Source organism: Amblyomma mixtum, chromosome 6 (genome assembly GCF_055824585.1).
Source record: "Amblyomma mixtum isolate Tamu chromosome 6, ASM5582458v1, whole genome shotgun sequence".
Lineage (NCBI taxonomy): Eukaryota > Metazoa > Arthropoda > Arachnida > Ixodida > Ixodidae > Amblyomma > Amblyomma mixtum.
The window spans coordinates 153,581,202-153,597,119 of NC_143017.1; the positions used below are offsets into that span (position 1 = coordinate 153,581,202).

At 50.1% G+C, this 15,918-nt stretch overlaps 2 protein-coding genes across 4 annotated transcripts in view; one reads left to right on the forward strand and one right to left on the reverse strand.

The window, feature by feature from the left end:
- LOC149340833 (uncharacterized) overlaps positions 1–1,140 on the reverse strand; it is a 38,801-nt gene extending 37,661 nt beyond the window's left edge. For both annotated transcript variants that reach the window (XM_089549730.1, XM_089549731.1), the window contains exon 1: positions 965–1,140. The gene's annotated coding sequence lies outside the window, so the exon portion shown is untranslated. The remainder of the gene's footprint in view (positions 1–964) is intronic.
- The window catches only part of LOC149340832 (uncharacterized), a 127,328-nt gene that overhangs the window by 46,692 nt on the left and 64,718 nt on the right, over positions 1–15,918 (forward strand). The gene's annotated exons all lie outside the window — the stretch shown is intronic.

Consider the following 15,918-nt stretch of genomic DNA (forward strand, 5'->3'; position numbering starts at 1 on the left):
GCGCTGCGCGATGTCGAAACTAATCCGGAGCCCTCCACTACGACGTCCGTCATAGCCTGCTTGTCGCTTCAGGACAGGACACTAAATCTCGCAATTTACAATTTCACTTCAGTCCGTATATAAGGGCAGAATTATTATTCGCACATGAAAAAAAAAAGATATTTGGGCTACGAGCGTTGCATTAGTGGAGAGCTCCGAATTCCGGGTCGAAATTTCAGCACGCGGAAATTATTTTCGATTCCGTCGCCCCACACCGAAACGCGGCGGCCGCCTCGTCCCGGTGCGGAAGCAGCGACATCGGGCTCAGGCAGCCGACTGTCGTAGCCGCTAAGATTTATATGCATCGAGGCGAGTGGTCGAGTCCCATATCCGGGAGTCGTTACTGTTGGCAGTAAACTTGCGGGCAACTGTGCTCTTTTAGCACCTGGTACTGAATATATTGAATGCTAAACAAAAGACTTGGAAATGGACAGCGCAGCGATCTGCCGAGAGGGAACTGGATAGGGATGACGTAATAGGCAGAGAGCAGCGGCGATTACAGAACGAACTCGCGGTAATGATATCACAGGGTGATTTAAGAGGCAGTGAACTTCGATCGGGAGTACGCAGTTCGACAAAGAGGTGAAGCGACGATCTGTTCGAGTAACAGAGCGGATGTTAAAGGAAGGAAAACGTAGACAATGCGTTCAGAAATTCGTATGGCGATACAAGATTGTGGGAGTTTCTTTCCTAATTCCTGTTTGAATAAATGCGGATTTGGCAACCGGCGCGGCTGGCGCGGAACTAGGGGTCAGCTGTAGAGGTCTTCGTACGGCAGCGAACATAGAGAGGCTGATGATAGCGGGCACTTAATTATCGCTATGTCCCTAGCGTTCCGGCTCCCGCCGTATCCGTTTTTTCCTTCCGACTCCGATTTTCCGCTCGCAACGTTTTCGTTGCATTCATTTCGCGTCACTCCGCTCACCTGTTTGGACAAAGGGCGGCTTTGTCGTGGTCGTAGTCGCGTCAGTCAGCTGCTCTTGCTGGGGTGAACAGCGGAGTTGCACCGTGCGATGAGCGAGCGCGCGCCCGCGGCGAGAGAGCGGTGCGTCCCGGTCGCGGGACGATGGCCGAGTGCGCGGCGGTGCTCGCGCTCGGGGCTTCGCTCGCGGGCCCGAGCAAACACTCGCGCGCGGCGCGCCCCACCGAGTAGGAGGGGAAAGGGAGGGAAAGGGCGCGAAACGCTCACGCCCCCTTCCCCAGAAGAGCAGGGCGCCTTGAAGAACTGGCGGGAAAAAGGGAGGGATCCCGTTTGGAGGCGAGGAAGTCATCGCGCTTGCTTTTCCCAGTGTGGGAGTAGCTCTCTGGCATTGCAATTTGTGTCGAGCTTTTGAGTGGACAGGGGTAGCAGTCCCGGGAGATTTTTCTCGGGGAAATTGCACTGGTTTTGGGTTAGTGAGAGTGAGAGAAATAGAGGAAGCGAAAGATTTAATAAAATCGGAGGCATAGAGGCTATTCTGATCTGGTCTGTTCTGCGCAGTTGTTCCACGCTGGGGATTGGGGGAAGGGATGAAGGGTCATAATAGGTGTTGATGGAAGTGAAGGGGTGCTGTGTTTATTGGTAGCTGCTTAGGAAGGCCCGTGAATCGTTTAATGCCTTGGCCTCGATGGCTGTCTTGGAGAAGGGCGACAGTCGAATGGGAGCGAAGAAGAAAATTGGTCCCACTACACCAGCCAGGCTCTCCGGTCCTGCTACATCTGGGAACTGGCCGACCGGCTCCTCATGCAGTTGGGAAGAGCGCGCGCCATGCAAGGAGTTAAAGATTTAGGTAAAAGAGGTTCCGCTCCTTCCCTGTGACCAGTCGCTACGGCGTCACAACGGTTCTGGAAGGGTTCTTGGCCGTTGATGATCAGAGGGGTGAGGATGTTTCCGCCCTTTAGGGAAAAAATAAAATAAAAGCAGTGGCTTCCCAGCCGCATGCTTGATCGATGCCAGCACTTTCCGCGTATGACCCTAACTTTCGTAACTTTTGTTAAGGGTTGAAGGCCACCTTCGTAGCTGCCCCCCTGTTGACGGCAGTTATAGCTTTAATTGCTGTAATTTGTTGCTTTTGTGTGGACTTTCATTTTTAGATTCCGTTTTGTTGTCAAGGCGAGGCCGATGCGGTTAACATCCTCGAGTGAAGCTTATTATTGGCTTCGTGGCGACAGAAAGCTGCGCTAGCACCATAAAACGGTCTTGCTGTTGCAAATACAGCCCTCCAAATAACTTTGGGAAAAGGTGTTTCTGTTTATTTGGCTGTTCATATGCGTGCAGCTTTGTGCTATGCGCCAATGGGGAACACACTACGGTAGCCGAAGTGCGGCACTAGTACGCCCTAAACACGAATACGCCTATAGGGAAGTAAAGAGGGAGTAAGCTATTCCGTGGCGCACTCCTGCTTTAAAAGGGCGTGCGTTAGAGGACTGCGTACTCCCTTTTTACTCCTTTTTATTTAGAGTGTAGCGCCTCCCCGTCGTGCTCTTATAACTCACCCGTCAGGCATCGGTCGGGCTGTGCGCTCAACTTGGCGCCCGTACTAGTCCTTACGAACCCGGTAGGCGGGTGTACGAACCGTCGCGAGCGAGCTGGAAGCAGTGTAGCTTCGCTGTATTCGTATCCTTCTCTCACCGCCTCTCATTTCATAATTTCTTCGGTTCGTTGATGAGGCAGAGAAGGGAGGAGATGCGGCGTAATCGTTCGGCGCTAGCCCATGGCGATTTGAGGCCCTGCGTATTCCGGCTCATTTGGGAGCATGCCGCCAAGTGGAGGACCTATACCTGCTGCAAGTAGCGGGAGTGTAGAGTCAGCCTTTGCCTGCCTGCGAAATCTGGACTGTCGCAGTGCTCTCTGTCGCAAGCTGAGCATTTTGGGGGGATTTGGGAAAGCCGTATACAAAGGCTGCTGGGTTTCCTCCTCTCTTCAAGACGAGTCGACGACGACGTGAAGCTTTGTTTTAGGGCGGCGGCTTCCTCGCTTTGATCTATGCTGGACAAGAAGCCCACGTGTAGGCTCGTTCATTCGAAGAGCACGGAGCGGAATCTACGCGCGATTGCCGCGTGCAGCCCACGCCGTGAGATGAGGAGGACACTATCGTCAGAGCGGTCTGTGTGCGGGTCCGAGTTGCATTTCCGCGTATTCCGCGGGAATCGCTGTTATTTGCAGAGGCGTCTTCGCCTTGATGCAAGAGGAGGGCTAATTTGGCTCTGCAGCGTCATTATGCGATCGCATGGGCGGCGTGCTTGCCCCGCTCGGGCTGCTTCATTAACGCAGATTGCGCCGAAGCGGCGTGCTTTATCGAGCCCCTCTGCGTGTCCGCATGGTCACATTGTATCGCGCAACCGTGCGAGAAGCGGGACGGTTCGTGTGGCTTGTGTTTTAAGCCGCTGAATGGTAGTTAAGCAGGTAAGTGCGAGCTGTACGAATATAAACCTCGCCCGTGTCACTAAAGTATCACAAATTGGGAGGAAGCCAATTGTTGAACGAAAGGATACGGCGGTACTGAAAGGGGATTTCCAAAAAAGAAAAAAAAAAAAGCTGGAAGGGGTAAGCTTAGCAGGAGTTAAAAAGGAAATTGAAGAATAGAATCTAGCCTCCGCGGCGCGGCTGAGTGGTTATGGCGCTCGGCTGAGGACTCGAGAAAGACGCGGGTTCGATCTCGGCCGCTGCGGTCGAATTTCGGTGGAGGCGAAATTGTAGAGGCCCGAGTACAGAGCCGATCACACTTGTCTAGAACGCTCGAGCGGTGCCGTCCGGTGGAAATAATATGAAATTCTAAAGAAGGCATTGACTTTCACTGAGAATACTTGCGCTGGGGAGAAGCCTAATTGACATGTGCACCCCACAGGCACCAGCGCCTTACCCCCAGCAAAGCAGCTGCAATGAGATTTAAATTCATCTGCTCCCCAGCACACCGTTCGATCGCTCTAGACAAGTGTGATAGACTCTGTACTGTGCGATGTCAGCGCATGTTAAAGAACCCCAGGTGGTCGAAATTTCCGGAGCTCTTCACTACGGTGTCCCTCATAGCCTGAGTCGCATTGGGACGTTAAGCCCCCATAAACCAAGCCAAACCAAACCAAAACCAAACGAAGCCGAGGAATAGGATCTACACCAGCAGCAGCCCCAGCAAAGGGAATGGGCTGGCCCTCGGGGCTCTTACTATAATGTTTTTCTTTTCCCCTTCTACCCCTAATTTCTTCTTAGTTCGTTTATCATTTAGAATATGAAGATCCTTGAGTTGTTGTTTGGACGGGGTATAAAAGAATTACTTTCTTCTTAGAGGTATACCTCTACAGGTGTACCTTTATAGATCGGTAAGACCCCATGGATCTTGCCGATAGAAGAGAACAGTGAAGATAGTGTGATTGCCTTTACCGAGAAGTGGACTGCCTGTTCTAAAGCTAAAATAAGGGAGTAGGTGGGGCTTTGATGAAGCCTGTGACTTTCCTGATGCTATACCCCAAGCCGCACAGGCAATCGGCCCAATATTGCAAATGGATGGTCCTTCGTAGGGTCAACCTTTGCGAGTGCGTTTCCAATATTGGGCAATTACCTTGTGCTGCTTGGGACATGATGGTGGTTGTCTTCTGCTGTTGACGGCAATGTGGCTGGTTAGCCGGATGGAATAATGCGTCTGAGGTCCTTATCTCGCCGGTATTACAGTGAGGAAGACAGTGGCGAAATTGGCCGAATGTTGTGTTGTTCTAACCCTGCTGTTGTGACAATCGGAAACCTCCGATGAGAATGTCGACATTGTGGCGCTCTGTGGCCCAGGGTTAGTGGTACTTACTGCCTATCTATGTTTCCGGTGTAGTGTAAGGTTTGTTTTATCTTGCAGCATATGTTTGTTGCGTTGAGCATTTGCTTCGGATGGAGGCGAAATTCTAGAGGTCCGTGTACTGTACGATGTCAGTGCACGTGAAAGAACCCCAGGTGGTCGAAATTTCCGGAGCCCTTCACTACGGCGTCCCTCATAGCCTGAGGACGTTAAACCCCCACAAACAAACAAACAAACAAACAAACAAACAAACAAACAAACAAACAAACAAACAAACAAACAAACAAACAAACAAACAAACAAACAAACAAACAAACAAACAAACAAACAAACAAACAAACAAACAATTTCCTTCGATGTTACACTTACTGCTTGCTTTGCCCCTGTAAAAGCATGCTAGCTCCTTGCCTTGCGGCCACAGGAGTGACTTCGGGGACCAAACAGACATGCTGTTAATCATATGTGTTATTCGAAATCTCCTTTACCAACTCTTTTATTAGTTGGATTGCGCCTTTGTTCTTGATTATTTATGGCTTTCTGCTCTCTATGTTGGGTTCGAGCTTTCTTGTTATTTCTTCTCTTTCATTTCTTGTTACCGGATGCGTTTTTAAGAAACGATTGAAATCGAAGGCTTGCTCGCCACATTTACGTCTTGTTTCGTTCTCTGTATTAAAATGGAATAGATAAAATGGGAAGCCTCCATGTCTTTTAATAGCCTACGACGTAAAATGGTTGAAATTATAATCTGTATTACTTTACCTTGTATCTGCCTTATTTAAGTTTTCTGTGATTGCTAGTTTTGTATTGCTGCTTGATAAAATGCTTTAAGATGGGCATGTAAAGTTCTGTGCCTATCTCTCTAGCTTCTTTAGCTGGTTGGTCAACATTCTCATTCCCTGAAATGCTGCTGTGGCCCTCCGTGTAAGTTAAAACAATTTTATATTCTTGAAGCTTTTGTTTTACGGTATGTATAATCGTGCTATTGTTGCAGCCAGTTTTTTTTTTTATGATCTCAAGTGCCGACAGACCTTCTGTTAAAACCTGATAGGTACAGCTTGCTCCTTTGCTTTCGGTGAAAGTTCTGACTAGGTCTATTGCTATAACTTCGGCTTAAAAACTACTGCTATAACCTGGTCTCTTATAATGTGGAATTCTACCTGGCTTATTTTTTCGGAGCAGTTATGGCTTGTTCTGCTTGCCGGGTGATATTCACATAAGTCATGCATATATGCGGTTCCTTCATCCGAAGTAGGGAGTTTTGAGCCTAATTAATTTAACGAATTTTCGGCTATGGCTTGGAAGGTCACCGGCGTTGTCGTCATTAGCTATACGTTTCCGTGTGCCCAGGTACACCGTGTTAGCGCAGCCTTAAGCAGCCACCGCGTGTTGTATCAAACATTTCCCTGCCTGGCGAGCGCGTCGACGCTTGTTGGCCGATGCATGTTTCGCTCGAAGCGCCTCCCCGCGGCGCGAAACAGAAGCGTTTGTATGCACGGAAGCTCATCACTGACGGAGTGGGCCGAGCGGCGTCGGTATTGCTGACAGCAGAGGCCCTTTGTGGGCAGTGACCGCGAGCTGTTTATTCCGGTCTGCGCGCGCTTGTGGAACGCTCGCGCACCCAATTCGGGACGGAGCGGCGGTTCTTTTGTGGACCCGATCGTTCCTTTATTCCCGGGCAATGCGAGTGGTGTTTATCTTGGTGCAAATTTATGCGCTGAGCACCTTTTTCCGCCAGCGGTGAGAGTATCGATGATGATGGTGTGTCAGGCGCGCGGCCCCAACTTTGCTTGTTGACGTCCTGCTGATAGCGTGGATCACGCGATACTCAGTTCACTTGTTTGTTTGTTTAAAATCTGAGAATTCATTATGCGCTGCCCTGTCGTTTATTGGCACACCGTACGCCGTCACGAGAGGGGGCGCCGCGGTGCGACCATTTTCAGCCGGAGGCTGTGCAAACAGGCCTTGCTGACGAGTGGTGTGTGTGCAATGTTAATGAGCCACCCGTGATTTGTGCGCCTTTTTCGCACACTTTCTGCATTGCGCCTAAGGTTAAAGAGTGAGGTGGCGAAGAGGACGGAGTGGGAAGGGCGGAAGAAGCTTGCGTCTCTGCTTTTACGCCATGAGTTGAGCGAACAAAATAGTGTTTTTTTTTTTTAAATTTTAGTCGGACCACGCTGGGACGATTTTAATGCGAAGCTTGCTTCCCTTCTGCCCTCTCGTGCTTTTTTTTTAATGCAGATATTCTTTGTGGGGCTAGATCTCACGTGACATTTGTATCCACATTTGCCTCCGCGCTACGTGCGTGACCGGGAAGGTGAGTGTATGTAATCCGTACTAGTTATGCATGGTAATCTTGGTACCAGAGGAAGAGGTGGAGCTGAAAAATACAGGTAGTAAATGGCCTCCATAAAATACAGGGGCTTCTTCAGGCAGTCGATGGAGGCCTTTTTTTTTATTTTTCCCCCCAGCGATAGCCGTTGTTGGCGAGGAAACCCTACGGAGCGCGCGTGTTGGCGTGACTACATCAGTGTCTGGGGGACGGGAGCGGCGCATAGGCGGAAGAGCAGAAATATTGCTGATGAGTAGGCCGTGGACTTTCCGGTGTTTACATGTATTTCTGAGAAAAATGGGCGGATGTCTTTCGGCGATTGTGTCTTTATGGGGAACCAGTGTTTTTCGGGTATTTACGCGGTGCAAGCGCTAAAAACTGTGATTATCGGTGCAAAAATTAGCAGAATTTACTAAAGGGCTGATAGATGCGGAAGTCGCGCGACGCGCAGTTCGCTATATAAAAGATTGTGGCGTGTGCTATACCTTAGAGCTTTCGCTGATCTGACTACGTTCAGCCGGGTTGAACCACAGCTATTTTTTTTTTTAATCGGTGGATGTTTATCGGTGTTATTCGGTTAAAATCTGAAAGTACACTGTCTAGTTGTGGGAAAGAGGAGGGCGCAGTAACTGTGTCACTTCTCCGTGTATGCAACTCAGCAACCACGACACGAGTGAACGGATGGCGGAAGGAATGAAAGCTGGAAGGGACGAAGAGACGCTGCAGTGCGGGGCTCCGGCATAATTTCGACCACCTGTGTCTTTTGCATTTTGCCCCCGTCGAAGCGCGGTCGCCGCTGCTGGAATTGGATCCCGCACGTCCTATTGTTCAGCAGCCGCGTGAAACACGCTGCCACGGCGGCAGCGGGGTGGACTGCTCACGTATAACACTGACTTAAAGACTGGTTTGGTTTATTGGGGTTTAACGTCCCAAAGCAACTGAGGCTATGAGAGACGCCGTAGTGAAGGGCTCCGGAAATTTCGACCACCTGGGGTTCTTTAACGTGCACTGACATCGCACAGCACACGGGCCTCTAGAATTTCGCCTTCAAGAAATTCAGCCGCCGCGGCCGGGATCGAACCCGCGTCTTTAGGGTCAGCAGCCGAGCGCCGTAACCGCTGAGGCACCGCGGCGGGGTACTTAAAGACTGGAGGGGATAACATAAGCTTCGCCTTAAGGGTATGTCCCGATGGCGTTAATGTGTTAATGACGATATATGAAGAATTGCTCATTAACACATTAACGCCATCGGGACATACCCGATATATGAAGAATTGGTGCCGCCGCGGTGGCTCAGTGGTTACGGTGCTCGGCTGCTGACCCGAAAGACGCGGGTTCGATCCCGGCCGCGGCGGCTGAATTTCTTTGGAGGAGAAATTCTAGAGGCCCGTGTACTGTGCGATGTCAGTGCACGTTAAAGAACCCCAGGTGGTCGAAATTTCCGGAGCCCTCCACTACGGCGTCTCTCATAGCCTTAGTCGCTTTGGGACGTTAAACCCCATAAACTAAACCAATCCGAAGAATTAGTCATCCTTAACTTTGCATTTATTGATCACTACCTCATACCAATCCTGGCACACTGGTGCAGCAATGCAGCGGTTAAAGCGATGCGCCACCGGGATGGCAGGTGTCGCCACCGCTGAGGATTGTGTGACCTATAGGTTGCTCGCGACCAATCGTTCATTTAACTGCCACCAGCCACGGCGGGCAGTTTGCTCGCAATCCGGTGGGCAGGTTGTGATGACGCCGCAAAGTCACGTGACATTGGTGGCCCAACGGCCACCTGGGTATACCTGCTTCTTCGGAGATTTGTCATGGATTTTTCGCTGACGGCCAACGACGACGACGGGCGACCCTTAACGCTATATCGCTTTAAAACAAACCACGGACAATCGCGCATTGTTGAGCATGGGGTTCGCAACGGACCTTCGTAATGTGGATACTCTAAATTTAGCGCCACTCAGTATCACGAGCCTATTGTATGTGCTGTGTGGTAACCGACTTCAATTTCTGCCGGAGTATTTGTTCTTTTAGTTTGACTGCGTGTAGTCTGTGTGGAGCAGAGCGCGCAGTGCGTCGGCTGTCGCTTTTGTTCCCTTGCAGGATGTGCTAATGAGTCGGGAATTTTTAATTTTTTTTTAATGCCGCTGTGTAAAGCCGTCCAGTGTTTGTCACCAGTTATCATACCGCCATGCTTTCCGCAAAGTCTAAAGCTGTGGTTACCAGGCTGCGAGGAGAACGAGGATGGCGATGCACGTACCATTTGGGCGTTCCTTCAGTTCTTGGAAACAGCCGCAGGTTCCTCGATGTGAGCTTCCGGCTATTAGGGGAACCTGTCGGTCTTTCTTCTATACCATGGGAAGCAGAGACTAATGCACCCGGGACCTACGCACGGCGCCTCTGGTGAACACTATGCAAAAAAAAAGGGGCGTCCGGAAAAGACGGCATTAAGATTTTTCTTTATGTGCATGCAATGGGCTTCAATTCCATCATTAAAGAGAGCTTCAGCTCGGGAGTATAAATTTAGCGAGGATCCTTCGTATGAATCTTGACGCTTATTACGCGACGGTGCGGACGTCGTGGGTAATATTGAAAGGGGAAAAAAAAAAGCAATGACAAAACCAGTAAACTAACTTGTTTACGATGTAGTCCGCCTAAGCGACCTGCCCAGGCTAATGCGGGGCCTCTGATTCAACGCAACCGTCGCCCTTAGCAACCATTTCTTACGGTCTAGATCGCAGCATCTAAGGAAAGGCGCCGTGTATGCCTTCTTCTGCAGATAAATTAGTCACCAGCGGATTCGGAACGACACGCCGAACGACGAATGTAGTAACTGCGGCTTTGAGGAGTGGCAGCGTAAGGCTGTGCAAGCCGCACACATTTGCTCTTCCGACGTCTGCGTGGAGGCGGAGATCACGTCGTGTACAGTTTCTAGGGTACGTCTTTTTCAGCTAATTCGGCGGCTGGTGCCATTGGCCATTCGTCGCTACGAGGATGGCCGAAGTTTGCGGCTCCGATTACTTTTTTTTTCGGGCTCGTGCCGATTCCACAGGCTGTAACACGCAGTGTAGAAGACGTGGGCCCGTGTGTAAAAGTAAGCACGCTTGTGACTTTGCAGCCATTTGGGACAACTATCATGAACTCCGAGGAAAACGAATTCACATTATCGACGCCGCTGTGACGTACGGCGAGCGGCCGGTACGACCGGCCTTTTCCCTCAGTGCACTTGGCATTCCCGGCACCCGCGGCGCGTCAGTCGCTTTACATGGCGCCACAGCTGCGGTCACCTCCCCCCCCCCCCCCTTTTTTTTTTTGGTGAAAAAAAAAAAGCTTAGGTAATCTCTCCGCGGTACATGTCCTGCTGCCCATACCCGTTTCCTTCACTTGATTTCCTTTGCCAAATATCTTGAGAAAGTACTGACCAAAACGAGTCATCGGGTTATAGCGGAAGTGAACATATCGGGCTTCACATCGTCCGAAGGGAGCACTGCAATATCGAGGAAAAGATTATTTATATTTTTAATTTGGAATTGCAAATCGCATTATATCAATCTTAAGTGCCATCTTGTGGGGAAACCCTACCATTATCAGTGTATGTGAAATATCATTTGTTTTTTTAAATTCATATCTTGAATTGCGCGGCAACTATATACGGTCCTCAAAGCTCGTCGGCTAGGCCTACATCACTGTGCCGTGACACTTTAGGATGTGGAAACTAAAACGGACGCTACTCGATACCAAAAATGTCTAATTACATTTTGGCGGGTGATATTTATGGCTCAGTGGTTATGGCGCTCGGCTGCTGACCCGAAAGACGCGGGCTCGATCCCGGCCGCGGCGGCTGAATTTCGATGAAGGAGAAATTCTAGAGGGTCGTGTACAGTGCGATGTCAGTGCACGTTAAAAAACCCCAGGTGGTCGAAATTTCCGGAGCCCTTCACTACGGCGTCCCTCATAGCCTGAGTCGCTTTGGGACGTTAAACCCCAGCATACCAATACCAACTATTTATACTAGTTTTTGGAACATGACTTTTGCCGACGTGCAATCACCATCGCGCTCGCTGGTACATACATGGCTTCCAGCATAGGGATACAAAAAAAAAAAAAGGGCGCATGCACAGATCGAAAAATTCCCGCTCAAAACTTCTACGAGGTTTCTTGCAGAACCTTTGCGTAATCGAGCACCTTAGACTGCAAGCTTTCCGTTTTGCGGGGGAAAAAAATGGTTCTTGAAATTCGCTGTTCGCTCCCTTTAACGTAAGTTTGTGACCTAATCCACTCTGCCCTCTTCCAGTCCCATAACGTTAAAGCTATTGTTTTCCTTTCCATAGTTCGCTGCGCTGACCTCAGGTTAATTTCGAGCCGTTTCGGTAACCTGGAAGTTTCGGCCATATAGCGGATTACTAGTTGCATATTCCTCTCCCGAGGGACATTCGTAAGCTGCCGTTCCATAACCTGGAAATGCCTTTTGAGATGCACTCCAACCTTTTTTGTTCTGAATATCTCCGATGACCCGGATCAGCCGCCACACTCGAGTATCTTTTATTAAACAATTCTTTTATGTTGCGTCGGTTTCGATTACACACTTCGACTCGGGCACTCAACGTGATGCCGAAACAGAACGGCACGTGTGCTAAGTCGGCGGCGCCCTGTGGGGTGTGCTAATCGCTCGTGGTCGCAGAGAACGTGGCGAGGCGCGCGCATTTTTCTTTACCCCTCCCCGGCTTTCCCCTGCGGTTATGAAACGCTCCGCGCCCTCCGATAATTCCAGTCGTCGCGGCGAGCTCCGCCGACGCGGAGGACTTCCGGGTCCCGGAGGAATTGCCGTTTCGGATGATAGCTGGGACTGCGTGTCGGGCGAATGCTGGAAGTAGTAGTAGTAGTGGCTATTCATTGACATTTGATATGGAAGGTAAAAGAATGTTTGCTGCCCCGGCATCTGCTATCGCGACTGGAAGCACCTGAGCTGGGGCAGCGAAATAAAGGATAGCAGGCAGAGAGTAGGAGTGAAAGAAAAGGGGTGAGGGGACAGTAGAAAGGACAGGGGGAGGGGTACACTTTCAATGAATCTATTTACATATCTACAGATAAACATATACATATATACAGGTCGCACGCGCGTGAAGATCTCGGAGATCACTGTTCAATCACACGCGCGCGACACAAAGCACAAAAACAGCTGGAGTGGGGGCGTCCAGCTGTTCATCGTCCGAGGTAGCACGCGCGGAGCGTTCAGGTCACTGCACGTAACTACCTAGAATGCTGGAATGCGGCGCGTGCAGTTTCACGCAGTTGCGGGAGAGGGAGAACCAGCGCGGCGATTTTTCATCCTCCGTGAGAATGTAGGCAGCAGTTTGTAAATTTCGCACGTGGCTTGGCATGTGCTTCACAGCAAACCTAGATTCGGTCGTGTTTTCGAAATTACTCTTCAGTGAGAAAGAACTATTCCCGCGGGTAAATCCCGAGCAGGATATTGCGATCTTTGGGGCTTTGTGCCAAGTGAGAGATGTGAATAAAAATGAATCATACAAATGTCCGCGACTGGGATTCGAAACCGCGGTGGCGCGAACAGCTCAGCTTCGCTGGCCACTGCTCGAGAGCACTAGGCTATCGCCGCAGCCGAACACGTCTCGCGTTAAACGGCAACACCCTATCGCGCTGTGCATTGCACGCCGTCTTCTTGATCAACTAATACTACTATCAAACTAATATTCGCGCTTTGAGCTAATGTGGCGGTAGAGAGAGAAGCGTGCGCTGCATGCGTTAGCGTGGACAGCGTTGCGGAAGAAACACGGCACTAGGAGCTACACGCGTTTGCCTTGAGAAACGCGGCACTGGAGCATAGACCGCCATAGTACATTGGGTAAATTGACATTGACACTGAAGAAAATTTAACGACGCGCATAACTATCACCGTGGTCAGTGGACACCTCAACCGCGCTTACATGTACTGGCGTTGGTGTCCACCTGCAAAAAATTATGCTTTCGCGCAATGTTTCGTGCTTATCAATGCTAAACCTCAAGCAATTTTTTTTCTTGTCTCTTAGCAAACCTTCAGAGATGTGCTGTATTAACTTTAAAACGAGCTTAGTAACAAATGTTTACTCGCGAAATTTGTTGAAGGGAAAATATAAGATTTAAAATAAGTATTTGATGAACGCACTGAAAGCCCGACTGACCTATAGAGGCCCATCAGCGCAATTTAAAGGCAAGCAGACATGTGAAAAGTGTTCGAACGTCTTTGCAGCTGTTTTTACGGACGGGTTCAAACACCTGACTTCCAATAGGTTTGGTTTGGTTTCTTGGGGTTTAACGTCCCAAAGCGACTCAGGCTATGAGGGACGCTCCGGAAATTTCGACCACCTGGGGTTCTTCAACGTGCACTGACATTGCACAGTACACGGACGTCTAGAATTTTCGCCTCCACAGAAATTCGGCTGCCGCGACAGGGATCGAACCCTCGTCTTTCGGGTCAGCAGCCGAGCGCCATAACCACTGAGCCACCGCGGCGGCTGGCTTCCAATAGCCGCGATGCCGGGGGGAGATGTTGAAGTGATGCTTTGTGTACAAGGCATCACGGTTGAGTGACGAGTCTTTGAAAGGCAGCCTGCGCTGATGTTCGCTGCTGCTGCTTTTTTTTTACTGGCGTCAGCTAGTTATAGGGACTTCACTAGGAGCACAGAAGTCTGTAGTCGTCATGGTTACATTGAGTGTTATATCGTACACATACACGCACAGTGGCCGCGATTTGATAAACACGATGTTCAACCGCATTAATCCAGATTGCCAGGCAGGGCTGGAGAATCCTCTGTCGTACCGAGGAAAGCCGGCCCCAAAGCTTGGCCACCCTGACCTTTAGCGCTGTTTCGCTTCCTGTGGGCAGTTTGTGACGCGCTATCACGGGATAAGGTCCATGTCCGGACTGCTATTGGCTTCCGATTTCTTTAGGACTAGAGGTAATATAAGCTTGGTTCCTTCAGTCTTATTGTACTCTGTAGTGGTTTAGCAGAGAGCTTTCCGCTAGTGAAGAGCTTTCCAGAATGTAAGCCGTGAATTCGTTAACTTGGTGCTTTCGGATGAATCATTTTTTTCTTTTTTCCTCCCTCGTTCACGTTCTAAAATTTCTGGCAAGCCTTCAGCGACTGTGTCGTACGCCAGACGCAGGTTATACTGATAGTCCTTTTATTTATTGACCGAAGCCATTTCCGGAGTTTCTGACCTTCGTGTTCGCACAGCCTCGGAAACTAGCGCATGCGAACCGCGTGCGAGGCTGGCCGAGAGCTATATTGGCTTTGGGCTGCTGTTCATTAATGCAGCGTTCTATCAGGCTTTGATTTCCTGCACCCGCAGAGATGGATAAACGAACAGTCTAGTGAGCGGCGTTACCGTTCGTGCGCGACCTCAGATTACTTGCTGTTCGCGAACACTGCGATATAGGACGCCTTCTTTGTTTTTTTTTAGATTCGAGGTGGGGGGGGGGGGGGGGGGGTAGTGTACCACTTGATCTCGGTCAGGGTGGTTACGCGCTACGTTCATTATCGGCGCGCTTGCTGTTTCACTGGCGTAGCTACAATAAAACGGTAAGCAATGTGCTCACACGAAATGGAGAAGCCCACGCAGATTTTTCTTGTGTATACGTGTTTCTGCGTTGCTCTTGCTTGCATGACGTGCTATTCTAAGACTCAGTGGTATGGGTGTCCGCTCGTTTCCTGTCGAGATACGCCACATCGTGACGTCAGAGAACAGGTAACAGCTTTGTCCATTCAGCCCATTGCTCTACTCCGCTGCCAGCAGCCGGTAACGCGTAATTGTGGGTGTGCTTTGCAATTACTAATGCGTCAGCATACGAAGTCTCATCGTGTAGAAAAAAGTGGCATGAACCGAGTGGACGGGCGAAAGCATGTGTTTAGCCTGGTTGATTCATGGCGGTGCTTTGCTGGGTCGTCGGCACGTATGGCTACGATATTAGACTCTGGTTAAGCTCTGGTTGAGGTTAGCCTAACCTGATCTGACCTGGTCGCCCGCAGATGGAAGCTGTTGAAGACGACGACGTGCACTGCACAGCGCGAGAGTGTGTTGCAGTTTAAAAAGAAGCCTGATCGGCTGGGGCGATAGCACAGTGCTCTCTTGCAGTGGCCAGCGAAGCTGATCTGTTCGCGCCGCCAAGGGTTCGAATCCCAGTCGTGGCAATGTTTATTTTATTTCGCACCTTCAGGGTCAGGGACGCCGCAAGATTCTCGGTTCGGTTTGACGCCGTGAAATCGTGCTTTCGCACTAAAGGTGTCCGCCATCAGGCTGCGCAGTACACTTACCATCTGCCGCGGTTGGCAGGTGGCATTGTGGAGAGAGGGAAAACGCCTGTTTACTTGTAGGAGAGAAGGGAGAGGCCGTAAGGTGGCTGCCACAGGAAGACCCCACTCCAGGAAAAAGAAAGAAAAGACAAAATTTTCTGATGACTAACAAGAATACAGTCGAACCCCGCAATAACGAAACCGCCGGGGAAGGAAAACCTTTTCGTTGTCGTGAGAATTTCGCTGTCGCGAAAATGGACAAATAAGCACACCCATTACCTTCCAGAACCAAAATTTAATGAAAAAAGTCGCTTATTTTGCTCTGCTTGACATTGCTGTGCAGGATCTTGACGACTCTGGCTTCGCAGCTTGATAAGCTATGCATAGCTTCGTCGTCGTCGTGGTCGCCGAGAAAAGTCCGGATAACATCGAAAGCATCAAGCACATCACGCGAGCTTACTTGCTTACCTTGTGCTTGGTTTTCGCAATCTTCGTCGTC